The 13,655-nt window shown below is 44.2% G+C and overlaps 1 protein-coding gene across 3 annotated transcripts in view; it reads right to left on the bottom strand.

The window, feature by feature from the left end:
- Nucleotides 1–1,194, bottom strand: part of TMCC1 (transmembrane and coiled-coil domain family 1) — a 64,023-nt gene extending 62,829 nt beyond the window's left edge. The window contains exon 1 of one of the 3 annotated variants that reach the window (XM_063411177.1): nucleotides 1,117–1,194. The gene's annotated coding sequence lies outside the window, so the exon portion shown is untranslated. The remainder of the gene's footprint in view (nucleotides 1–1,116) is intronic. The other 2 variants (XM_063411182.1, XM_063411179.1) reach the window with 2 other exon arrangements.
- Nucleotides 1,195–13,655: the final 12,461 nt, after the last annotated feature.

The following is a 13,655-nucleotide window of genomic DNA, read 5'->3' as shown; positions in this document are numbered from 1 at the left end:
AGCATCAGGGACTGCAGCACTCACTCCTCAGGCTGAGGAGAACCCAGTGGCATTGGCTCAGGTCAAGGCACCACTATTTCAGTGACCACACTGGTAGCCTGAACTGTTACTAAGGGCTTCCAACCTGCAGAAACACCTCATTTTAACATTTGTGGATGATGGACACTGTTTACTGATGCAGTAGGAGTTACATTACCCTCTTCTTTCTCCTCCTCCCCAAGCCTTCCACTCAGATCTTTGTACCTTCAGTTCAGACTTTACACCTCCTACCCACCAAGAAGCCTCATTAACTTTCCTTACTGATAGACTTTTTTAGTGAAAGCAATGCCTCCACCCACCATGGGAGTTTTGCTGGCCACTGCTTTTGTCACTAATGCACACTAGGTACTTCTGTGTTGCCAGTGACAGCAGCTGCTCCCAAGTCACACAGTGTCAGCTCCAAGTCTCGTGAATTTTGGTACTCGTAAAGCTTTGAAGCTGCTGCTTTACACCTTAGTTCTTTACATTAAAGGCCTGTCACTGACAATCTGCTTTAAAGCCGGCAAATTCTGAGCTCGCCGTTAAATAATTCGTGACTTAACAATCTCATCAAAGATAGCCAAGGCGAGCAGGAATCGGTGAAGCGAACACACGCCTCAGCCACCCCTAAACCAGCGCGAGGGCCTCGGCGGTGCCTCGCGAACCCCCAGCAGCGGCCACACGAGCGCGGGGCCGCCCCCGGAAGGGGCTGAGGGGGCCGCAGGGACAGGGGCGATCGCGGGGGCCGCCGCAGGGGCCGCGGGCGCCGCTCGCCACCGGCGGGCCGGACATCACCCCGCGCAGCCTGGGCCCTGTGCCCCTGACGACGGCCCGGAGCGGGGCGAGCGGGTCGGCGGGGCCGCAACTCGCCCAGAGGGTCCTAAACCGGACCGGGGGCGGCGAGAGAGAGCGCGGCCGAGCGGTGGGTCTGGGGGCGAGTGAGGCGCTCGCGATGGGCGCACCCGGGGCCGGTCCGGCGGGGTCCCCTAGCCCCGTCCCGCGGTTCCGGCTGTTCTCCCGCCCCGATCCCGTTCCCGATCCCGTTCCCGATCCCGTTCCCGATCCCGTTCCCGATCTCGCGGTCCGTCGGTCACTCACCGGCCGAGCGGCGGCCGCTCCATCCCCGCGCCCCGCCACCGCCCGGCCCAGCCGCGTGACGTCGCTCGAGGGGCGGGGCCGGGCGCGCGCGGTGGCGTCACTGCGGGGGCGGGCCCTGCGGAGGGCACGCTCTCCCCACGGCGCCTGCGTGCCGAGGCCCCGCCCCAGCGACGCTGCCGCGGCCACGCGCGGGCTGGGCGGGGTGCGCGCGTCCCGCGCGCGTTCGGTCTCCGCCCTGCCCGGCCCGGCCCAGTCCCGCCCGCGGGGGCGCTCGGGACGTTTCTCTGTCTTTGTGTTGTGCTGAGTTGGGGCTCCTCGTACCTCCAGACACTGTTTTTCTCTACTCACCCATTCCGTCTCCCCTCCCCGCTGGGCTCGGCCCTTTCGGACGCAGCCTCGAGTGAGCTCCCTTTTGTGGCTTCTCGCCTTGAGACCCCGACACGCCCGCACAGGTGTGACCCCCGCACGAGTGAGTCACGGCCCCCTCAGCCCTGACCAAAGCACAGCCTTCCAAAGAGCAAGGAAAACCTACCTCCCACTGCCAAACACGCTAGGCTCTGACCTCAGTGTCAAAGGAGCAGGCAAGGACAGTCATGCCAGGGTTGGCTCTGAATGGTTAGTATGGCTTGAAATGTCCTCAAAAGGTAAAATCCATGCATTTCCACCACAGCAGACACTCCAGCCTGAGGTATCTCAGAGCAATAGCATTTTCCCAGCTGGGTATTAAAGGTGTTGTAATTTGATTTTCTGGCTTCTGTGACTAAATTGCTGTTGCTTTGCTGTCATGGTCCAGAAATCCTAGGGAGCCTTCAATGAAATTATAGCTCATTACAACTTGAAGAATGCACTTTACTCTCTAGATAATGGCGTAATGCAATAATGTAACGAAAAATACACTTCCATTTGCAAGATGCTCTCTCTCCTGTAATTGCTTCAATGCAGCCAAAGAAGTTAATAAAAGAAAAGCAATTAATGCAAATAGTAATAAAAATTTAGTCTCTTTCATGTGGTATTTCAAATAAAGTCTGCCTCATATCATTGCCTTGAGCCTCATATCAACCCTTGAGCTAGGTAAGATCAACCCCCACTACGGATGGAAATACTATATTGAAAACACCTTTCTTAAGAGTCCAGGTCCAGGGCACCCGAGGCTCAGAGGGCACAGGTCCAGCCCAGCATAATGCTCAACATCAGCAAGGAGCACCTGGGCCCCACAGCTGATCTGCACAAATTCTCTGTGTACACCAGCACGTGTCCTTCTTGTTCTGTGACTGGACTGCCGTGGATTCCCAGTGCTGTGCAGAGCACTGGAACGAAACCCTGGCTGGCTTTTACCCTTGGTAAGGCACAGCTACTGCACGGAGTGTGAGTGCAAACCGAGTGTATGCAATCTGCTTCTTCCACCCAGCACTGTCGGCACCTAACAGCACCTGGGCCCACCGGGTCCCCCTTCAGCGGCCCGTGCACCCACAGCTGCCGATGGCACCCACAGCAGTGCGTGGAACACAACGCTGCCTACGGGCACCCACTCCTCGCACTGCGTAACCTCAGGGGGTGCCCAGCAGTCAGACCCGAGGGCAAACGTGTCACACGCGTGTCGGCTGCGCTCGCACAGGCTGAACACAGGGCAGGGGTGGGCACGGGGGACACACCGGGCCGAGCCCGCACCCCGCACGCACCGCTCCGCGGCCGCAGGGCGGTCCGGCAGGGGGCAGCAGCGCCCCAGGCAGGGGAACAGAGCTGGGACCGGGCGGGGATCGGGCTGGCACTGAGCTGGGACCGGGCTGGCACTGAGCCGGCACTGAGCTGGGACTGACCTGTGGCAGCACGGGCAGAGACTGGGCTGGGACTGGGACTGAGCTGGGACTGAACTGCGACTGAGCGGCACCGGCAGTAGCTGTTATGGACACACTCGAACAGCCCGCACATACCAAAAGCTCCAGGGACAGGGCACACTCACATTGGGGCTGAAACACCTGTTTCACATCCATTGTCCGGGCCAGACTTTCATACTGGCCTTTTACTGTTTACTGCTGACCCGTAACCTGCACTAAAACTCAACACAAGTATTATTTTCCATAGAAAACCTCAAAACTCAAACTTTGCTTATCTTCTGTCTGAGAATCAGAAGAGAAATGGTTTAATCCTGTTGTACAAAAAAGGAAGAATTCCTAAACTGAGGAAGTGGGGAACTACTGAAACCTTTGGTAGGAGGTCACTGTCGGACAAGTGGGGAAGGCACACAGCACTACTGCATCATAGCAGAGGTTTCATGATCACATGTGGGCTGGATCTGCAGGTGAAATACATCACAGCATGTGTCTCAGACTGAGTAGCCAAGTGGTGTCCCTCTGCCATGGAGAGGAGTGGGCAGACACTGCTCCCACTGCTGTTCCTGGGAGTTTGTACTGCCCCTCCAATGCAGTACTCAGCTACATCATCACCACTGACAATTAACCAAATGTTTGCACACAACTCATTAGTCTGAACCCCTGTAAAAAAAAGTATCTACAGCACTACATCACTCAGAGTGACTGTGCTCATCCTTGGAGGGATCACAAGAGCTTCACTGCCCATTTGCACGCTTCTGTCAGCAGCTACTCTTGCCATCTATGTGTCTGTCCTGCCTCGCACTTCATGTCCATATAGAGGTTGTATCTCCCAGCCTCAGTGTGAGCGAATGTGTGGAGTTCACATGGACACTGATTACAAACACTCCTATCTGAGGCCTCATCCACATCCTTCTGGTTGAGTCCTAAGTGAGTGGGAAGGGGCTGACAGCATTCTCACTACTGCAGCAGGTTATTGCACTTGGATCTGCAAGAACAATAGGTGACAGGGAGGTCCCAAGGAAAAACAGCAGGCCATCAAAGAGATTACTGATCCAGTCACTGGAATGAGATGTCTCGGAATAATTATGATTAACTACAGGGTTTACTTAAGAACAAAAGATCAATACTCAGACGGCTTGGGAGGAATGATTTGGTGCCATAATGAGTTTCTCTCTTTGTTGAATTGAATGCTTCACTCCCAGTTCTCATACACTGGGAGAGAAAAAAACCATGTTTTCATGTTTCCCTGTAAGTAAAAACTGCTAGGCTTGCCAGCTTTCTGAGGATGCATACAGAAAATGAAGGCTGTGGAGGAGACAAAATTAATTCAAGCAGTGAGCAGTGCACTCAGCTGCATTTCTCAGACTCAGTGCTTTCAGGCTTCACTTGGTCAGATGTTAAAAATGTAGCAGAAAAGATTCTTCTGGTCTCATAAACATGACTTGACAACAAAGAAGTTTGTTCTACAGGAAGTACTACTGGATCAGTAGGTAAAAGGCTGAAAGGAAATGTAACCTACCAAAGAATAGACACATTTTGCTGAAACAATGTTTTTTCATTAGGTATAATTGGGCAAATGGTGGTGTGATCTCCAAAGCCTCAGTTGATCATATTCCCTTGAGTGCATTATCAGTTTTGGGGAACAGTGCATTAACTATGCCCTGCTTTATTGTAATGCTGAAGTGGAGAGCAGGTGTGAGAAAACAAACAAGTTTGTAATCTTTGCTTGCTTTGCAAATTAATTCTTAATCACTTTGGCTCTTACTTCCATACAAGATCTAACTTTTTGATAATTATGAGAGCAACTTGCCAGTTCCCATTTCATAGCTCAGATAAGTAGCTGGTCCAAGGGGCTTTTAATTCCTAATACTAATACATATAGTTAATTCAGGTCTTTTTAGAAAGGCAGATATCACCACACCCGCCCTTGAAAAAACAAGCAAAGATCAACAACACAGTTTGATGCCATCCTAAATTACTTGCACTGAGAAGCAGGTCTTATTACATCAGGATGAAAGCAGAGTATCATTTCAGTCTTTGTCATGGGAATGTCTAGCTCTGTGACAACTTCTGACCCTTCTTGATCCATCTGATCAACATGCTAAATTAAATCAACTGGGGCTGAGCAGTCCCTACAGTTTATGCAAGAATTTGGAGCAGTGTGGATAGAAAGAAAGAGGAATGAGAGTGTCTTTTCAGTGATTATGTGCAATTAGATCTGATTATGGTTAACAACGACAGATAATACTGTTCTAACACCAGCTGCCCTAATTCTATTCTCAGTACCTCCAGCTGTGTGACTATGCTCCAACCCTTGCACCACCAATTCATTCTAAAACTAGTGAGTTCTCTGAATAAAGAAAAAAAATCAGAACTTATCACAACTGCTGCTTAATTTCAGGGTCACCAGCTGAGTATTTTAGTTTTCTCCCCAGTCTTTCTGCTCCCCTAAAAGCAGTTTAGGGAAGATGCCCAAAGCAAAATGACAGATGCCCAAAGCAAAAATCCTCCCCTGCTAAAGACCCCTGGTGGAAGGATACATGTCACCTGGCCAAACAACTCAAACTTCTTTCTTTGCTCTTCAGTGGCTAAATTAGGAAGTCAGAGTGTGCTTGTTTTCAAGTCTCATATGAGATGTGAGACTTAATTTAAAGACATCTTGTTCAGTCAGAAGCACCTAAATGGTCATTGATTGTTTTTCCTTAGTTGGATATGTAAGTCTCTTTAAAAATACAAACTGTTTGTTATTTGTGCTCAGTTCCCATTGCTAGACAGCCTACAGGGTTTGTGTTAACATTACTGGAATAAGAAAAATACAAGTTTGAACAAGTCAAGCCTAAACTGTTACACTTCTGAGCACCAGGAGAATTGCCACAGAATTGAGACAAAGTTGTTCAGGAACAGTCACGTTAATTAGAAACACTTGCAAAGACCCTCGAGAAAGCACACCTGGTTGAAAAATTTCCATCATCATTTGGATGCTGAAAATTCAATAACACAAGAACAATATTACTTTATACCAGTTAAAGATAATAGGATGGCTATAGCTCCCCTTTGGTTCACCGGGCTCTGAACAGCACAGCATCACCTGCAGGTGATGCAGACAACCCTCTGAGCAGTGTTAAGGAAACTTCCCTGTCTGACCATCCAGGAGCCACTCTGGCATTCACACTTGCACCACTTGAGCTGGGACTGAGACCCCTTCGCAGCTGCTATCCCCACACTCATACAGTCAGACCAGGTCTCCTTACTTGGCTTGGATATTAATATATTTTCTGAAGTAGAAAAACATTAAATAAGCAAAGACCTTTTAGCAACCTTTGGCAATACCAAGTAAGATGACACAATATCACTTGTTTAACTTAATTGTTTCACTTGGGTTCCTAGGAGATAGCACTTAAATTCTGCTACAATCACAACCTTACTCTACATCTATACAATTTCAAGGGCTGATTCACACATTATAGCAGGACTCTGCTTTGGCTCTCACAGCCAGAAAAAGAGGACAGAACCCGGTATCTAGATGCTGCCACTGTTCCACATGGTGTCAGATCTTCAAAGGACCAGCATGACCAAAACAATTACTTGAGCAAACCTGGCTATTTTCTTTGTCTTTAAATGGGAAAGATAACCCTTTGAAAATGTCACCACTTAACTGTAAATTCACTGTCATTATACTGGTTTTAATCTTTTGTGTTGTCAATTTGTCAGGCAGCTGAGAATTCTGAACAGCAGAAGTTAGTGATAACAAAACTTGTAGTCTGCAGAACTAGTAGTCTGCTAAGTTATTAAGTAGGAAGGGTTCAGACTATATCAACTTGTAGTTCATATTCTGAAGCAGAAGTCCAAGTAAACCATGATCTACTGTGTAATCAGATACTGTTTTACCTCATAAGGTCCCCAAACTCTCTACTATTGTAGATCACTTGTCATTAAATGGTCTGTAGCTACCTGAGGCTGAAAAGGACTTAATAACATCGCAATTTAAGTTTGCTACAGAGTGAGAACGTTGCACCTGTCTTGGCTGGCAAAACTGGCCTCTTTATCCAAATCAGGAAAAGAACAAGCTAACTTAGAGCCCTCTTTACGTATCGTTCAGACCTTCTCTGTAAATACGGCTGTACTGAGTCCGGCTGGGACAGAGTTAATACCAGTGCCAGGCAGCCTGTATGTCAGAAAGCGCTCCCCGCAAGACTCTGCTCTCTGGATTTGATGCCGTTTTATACCCATGCTGTATGGAATGCCCTATTTAACACCAAGGTAAAGCCTACTCTTGAGGGTATCAGCAACTGACAAGTTATAGCTCCTGTAGAGGGATGTTAAGTTTTGCTTCTAGAAGGCAAAATCCACATCACCTGTCATCAACACGGGAGTTCTAGCACTTTAAGTAAAGAATTTCACTTTCTCTTGGTACTCTTGCACACATATTTTTTTTCTAAGTTAAGCACCTATCTCCCACTACAGGAGACAGAAATGCATAATGTAAACACTTTATAATGGATGTCTGCAAGATTATCTCTGCTCTTCAATTTATACAAGATCTTATGCCAGTCTTGGTGTAGGAGCTTTAAAAAATGCTGTTACTATTGGAAAACCTATCAGATCCCAAACCTGAGGTGATGGGCTCATATGCAGAAATTATAAGGGTTGTACAGAACTTTTCATTTTGCAGAACTCTGTGAGGACCTTGTGTTTAAATAGATCAGAGCTCTTCCTGTCCCTCAGAGAGGTGACAAAGGCATTCAGAACTAAGGACAGGGCAATTTACTGGGCTGAAGTCTCCAGATTCTTCTCATCACACCATGTCAAAGAACAGCTGGACCATCGCTGATAGAAGCAGGCTTCAGCTAGAGACGTGAAACAATACAGCACAGTTCCAGCTGAACTACGTAACAGACTCACAGATGGAGGTATCCTTAACTTGGCATTCATCTAGTGATTTCCAGTTCCTCATCACTGGCTGTACTGACAAATGCTATGTACCTTCAAGTAAAGAAAACTGGTACATACCTTCTTCCATCCCGTGCAACTGCTTTACTCTGTACTCGGCCCCAAGCAGAACTGAAAGTGATTCCAGTGAAGACAGAGTTACTGTTTTTCAATAAAAGCAGAAGTAGTTGTAAATGGTCAATCAGATTACCCTGGTGTTGACTTAGAGATAATTTGTTAGCCAAATGACAATGGTAATGTGCTTGTAAGTACAATTAGTGATCAAAGGCACTACCTACTTACTAGGCAATCCGTGGCATTTTCATAATTTGCCCAAGCAATAAGACCTAAGCTTCACTTACTCAACATGAACAGCAGAAACTCAGAAATAATCACAGATTATTGTCGAGATCATCCAGAAAGTATTTTTAAAACAGTCTGTCAGCTTCTTTGTCTTGATAAGCTATTTCAAATGTCAAAATATTGGGTTATATTTTTGCATAAAAGCTATAAAATATAATGTTATGAAAGCTTTAACTTCGCATCTTCAATAATGGTCTCTGAATCACACATGGAAATGCAGATCTGAAAATTACTCCCAAGAGGGTTTTTTAAATTTTTCCAGTTGCTTTACTTTTTTACAGTTTCTAGATCTGTAAGCATTTGCTAGGTTACCTATAGATCATCACAGAGGAAATTTAACAAAAGGATTGCTTTTATTAATGTCCTTTTTTCAACCTTTAGAAGTAATTCCCTCATATTAACCAGGTAATTCACACAACCCACCAAAGAAAGGACTCCCAACCTACTGTGCTCTGCAGAAGGTACTCATGGCAGCATATCACATCTCTGGTGGCTTCTGTGGTTAGTCAAGTACAGGTGGTAGCACTTCCCTGTTGATGTCTAATCACACCTCTGGTGCCAGAAATCCATACTTTGAAGCAGTGAAGACTTAGATTCTAAGAGCTTCCAGTTTCACTGGTATCATTAGTAAAGGTTGCAAGTGACAGGAATAAAAATTCCTGTAGCCATGTGATCTGCAGACAACGTGGGACTATGGGAGAATACCAGAAACACTAAACTGTATCATTCCTATTTGCTAACACCTTCCTATAAATGGCCCGTGCTGGAATCAGACAGCAAAACCTGCACACTCTGCTGTCTTCATTCTGCTGGTAATGGTAAGTGACTAGCTTCCTTATAAGCCTTTTCTTACACAAGAGAAGAAATCCATGCCAGGATAAAACAACTGTCTTCTTTCTTTCATATCTTTTTGCAGCACTGCAGCAAAGCTCACAAATCAACTGTAACCTGGCCCTGATTAGCTTGAGGCTGATTTACAACTACCCAAACTCTTGAAATGTTGTATTTACGGCCAACACAACTGACATGATTACTCCATCCTCTCGCTTCATCATTTCATACACCTTCAGGTGCATGTGTAGATGTATGATAGATGCAGGAGCACATGTAGGTATATGCTTGTACACGTAGATTTCATTCTAAGTCTCTTGGGAAGACAGTTTCAGATTTTACTTCCACATAGTACTTACTACAACAGGATTCTGATCTTCACCCTTTGCTGTGCTACAGAACTATTAAAATCAGTATCTGAAAAGATAAAATGTCTAATCTTACTGCAGGAACACAGTCAGCAAATTAAGCCCTCACAAAATAAGTAGACCAAATAATTTAGTAACTATTAAGAAAAAAAAAGTACTAGAAAAAAAGACAGGAACAGTTCACTAGTAAAATCCAGCATAACACACATTCATCATCACTGGCACACAGGAACACCTGAGGAGAAGGAGCACTATCTGAACTGTTACCTATTTCAACCAGATCAGCTGATGTTACTGATACCAGAAGTTAACTTTGTTAGTTAAACCAGATTCCTGTTCAAAATTCCTCTCTACATCTGATTCCAGGATGCTCCTCCAGTAGAAGAGCTGTTCTTGGGTGTTCTGTGCAGGTAGGCACAAACACATCTGCCTTGCTGAGATGGTCCTGCCATGGGCCAATTTCCCTTTCTTAGCAGATCGACATAGACAAGTTAAGGGTAAATCACATTTGTGTTACATCCTTAAAGCCAAGCTTGAGGTCACTTTATAGAATAATTTATACAAATGAACAGCTGTCTTTCACAACAACTGAAAGCAACAGTAAGATATACACTTCTTTAGTTTTAAAAGCTACTATAGAAATATCTAAATTTTGAGAGGACAATGTTCTACAGTCAGGCACAAGGGACAGTTCTGGAACTTTTCATTCTGCTTTTTATGCCCTCTACTTACTTGTGCTCTCTGATTCCCAACCACTGGGCATGCACCTTGTGTATCAACCCTTCAGAAGCTTTGGATCCTTGTACCTGGCAACTGAACCAGCCAGGACTGGCAGACAGACTATCCAAATATGCTCTGTGCTGATTGCTCCTAGTGAACTGGCTGCAAGCTGAGGATCGTGGACTTCAAAATCCAAACCAGCACATTCAAACACTTGGCACCAAACACCAAATCTCTTAGCAACTCAGCCTCACAAATTTCTGCCTCTTCACACCCAATTACGGTTTCTCTGTCATAATTAGTATGTGTTAATAATGAGTGTAAGGGACAGACACGCAGCAAACATATAACCATGTCACTTCTTTAATTTCTGTGGAAGTCATGATCTTTTATCTACAACCATCCAACTGACTTTGCAATTTTACCTGACAGTGTGAATCAGACTTGCTTCTGAAAAGTAAGCTGAATGTTTTCTATCATCCCAAATCAAACTTCCCCAAATCTATTCTTGATACATGATGAAATTTGCCTCACTTCAAACATAGTATTTTGGCAAGGTGAACTGAGCTGTAAATTTGCTTCATCTGATGACTAAATCCCTGTTGGAAGTGAACAAGATCTCGAGTCCTGTCAACAGCAGCTGTGAAAACAAAACAAAACAAAACAAAACAAAACAAAACAAAACAAAACAAAACAAAACAAAACAAAACAAAACAAAACAAAACAAAACAAAACAAAACAAAACAAAACAAAACAAAACAAAACAAAACAAAACAGGCTGGGTAGCCAGAGTTTTTTTGGTGCTTGAAGGCATAGTCATGCTTGTTTCATTCAGTGAAATTGTTTGGTTTGAAAGATCCTGGACAGTGCCTGAAACAAGAAACAGGGCACAGAAATATTTTTTTTATGATGGTCAATTTCTTCCCAAATCACAGGGTTCTCTTGACTAAAAACTATAGAAATGACCCTGCATAAACATTGTGGAGATAATTACAAAATAAAGAACCACTACAATGAATCTATTGAGATCTTTAATTCCAAACTGCCACCATCCCAGAAGGAACAAACTGTGAGTTAGTCTGACTCTTAAGTATACAATTAAGCCTGTCAAGTTTTGGCTCCATAATATGCTGTTTAATATTGAAAAATCTGCCAGTAAACCAATATGTGGCATTAATGTCATAATGCTTTGGGTTTGCTTCCTCATGGAACAATAAAACTATTTAGCCAAGACAAGAAACATGTTATTTATACACCTTTTGGCAACAGTTTTAATGCTATGTGGGATACTGCCCTTTCCTTCTAATATAATAGTTCCCTTTTTGGATTGAAGTTGATGAGGAGAGCTGTGTATGTGTTCCTTGTGGAATTTACTCAGTAATTCTATTAAGGGCTTCCTCACAAAGAAATAAATGTTCTCAATCTCCTTCAGTACTCATTCTACTCATTATTTAAAACAGAAGGCCTAATCTCTCCATATATTAAATTTCCTCAAAGGGTTTTCTATTAGTTTCAATGAATTCAAGAAAATTAAGCTTCAACACTTTTATGTTTGCAAAACCATGAAACTCTGTGTCTTACAGTCAGAGCAGAAGGTTTTGCCATTTCTGGCACTATTGAAAAGGAGGTGTCAATTGAAGGTTATGCAGCTTTCAGAAGGGATCCTTTGCATGTCCTTACTATGTTCAGGTCATGCTTCAAGTGCCATTCAGCATCAGCCAGCAGAGCTTCTAATAATTGTACCAGATTCTCCAGGCCAATTCCTTCACCTGGCTCTAACTAAAGCTCGCTCCCAAAAGGCCTCAGAGCTCACACCACAAATGAGAGTTTACCACTACAGATTCTTGCACTAAGCAACAAGAGAAGTATCGTGGTGTGGGCTCAGTGCTGCAAGAAACAGAACATGTAGACGAGTTACTTCTGTTTCCCTTCCTAGATTTTATATTCACAGCTAATGAAAATGAACGGGAAAGCTGTCCTTATTATTCCTCGAGGGTTTTGGTTTTGTGATGACTTGCAGCAAAACCAGGTGGGGTGCCCCTGAGAATGTTTAAAAGAAAAATCAGGAACTTCCTCAACTGAGCTGATACAAAAGATCGACGGACTTGATGCACCTATGATAAAATACAGCAGCTGGACAAAGGGGTTGTGAATCACAGTGGTGCTGAAATGCTGTACCTAGGTGCGAAATGTGGTTGTTCAACATCTCTGTGCAATTCTAGAACCTAACACAGACTTAGATGTGGACTGGGAGCTAAACCCTGTGCTGGCACAAGCTCTGGGCAAGTCTGGGTTGTCAATGCATTTGTGACAAGACAAATAAGTATAGCTTGGAACACTCTGGAGTTTGAGGAAACAAACTCTCCCTCTTACCCATGAATTCATCTCAGTGCCATGAGTAATTGTGCAGTGAGGGGGAGGAAAGAACATTTACACTTATAAAATAAACCTCCAGAAATCTTTTAAGTAGAAAAATCACCTGTGGGAAAAATGAAACTGAAAAAAAAGTAGCTGGAAAAAAAAGCAAAATAGAACTTGGAAAGGAAAGATATGATATTAAAAACAGACAGTTTTCCAGCTGTGAAATAGAAAAAGGACATTTTTCATGAAAAAACCCAACTCTTTGAGGTGCTTAATTTTAACTTTCCTCCTTTAAACAAAGCATTAAAACTCTACTAAATGAGCCCAAAATAACATAAGTCTGAGCAAAGAGGCAAAGCTGGCCAGACTGGAAGTCCTGGGCATTGCACTGTGAATATTGCACCATTGCACCAACTGAGGAGATTTGCATGAGGATGTAATTGTAACACAGGACTTCACCATGTTCTTAAAAGGTAAGCTTAAAAGTGCCAAGAAGCATATTTTAATGAGAATGAAACCAGGCAGTTTCCCATTTCATCAATGTCCACTTTCATTTATAGGGCAATACAGTAATTTTTTTAATTCAGGTGTTGTACCTGAGAGACCTTAAGGAGTTACTACACCTAGGAAATGCCAAGCAGTTGTGCACCCTGCATGAGCAGCACTGTGTGGAGCAGTATCTTAAGTAGACAGATGGGTTAAAGACAGGGAGTCGTATTTCCAGTTACAATAATATAATGCTTTTTGAGGCACATACCAGCAACATAAACATGTTTTAACATCTAGGATATGCAGCCCATATTCTAAAATACGTTTTGTGGAAGTCTATGCTAAAAAACATGGAATTGTGAGCCAGAAACAATATAGTGTCATTCAGAAGAAGAATCCATAATATACACTTATTTAAATATAATCTATTATATTTTTGCCATTGTCTCTCTTCTCCAGCCTAATTAACTACCCACCTCTCTGCTTTTACTCCAAAGCACTTGCTTAATAGAGGACAAACAAGCTTAGTTTTGTTAAGCAAAGAAAACTTCCTTTTCCTTATGCTGAGTTACATAAAATTCAACATAATCTCTTTAGAGATGGGAAAATAATTTCTGGGAGTCAAGAATGGATATATGGAGGCCAG

This window comes from Prinia subflava, chromosome 14 (assembly GCF_021018805.1).
Source record: "Prinia subflava isolate CZ2003 ecotype Zambia chromosome 14, Cam_Psub_1.2, whole genome shotgun sequence".
Lineage (NCBI taxonomy): Eukaryota > Metazoa > Chordata > Aves > Passeriformes > Cisticolidae > Prinia > Prinia subflava.
This window is presented reverse-complemented; position numbering and strand designations above follow the sequence as displayed.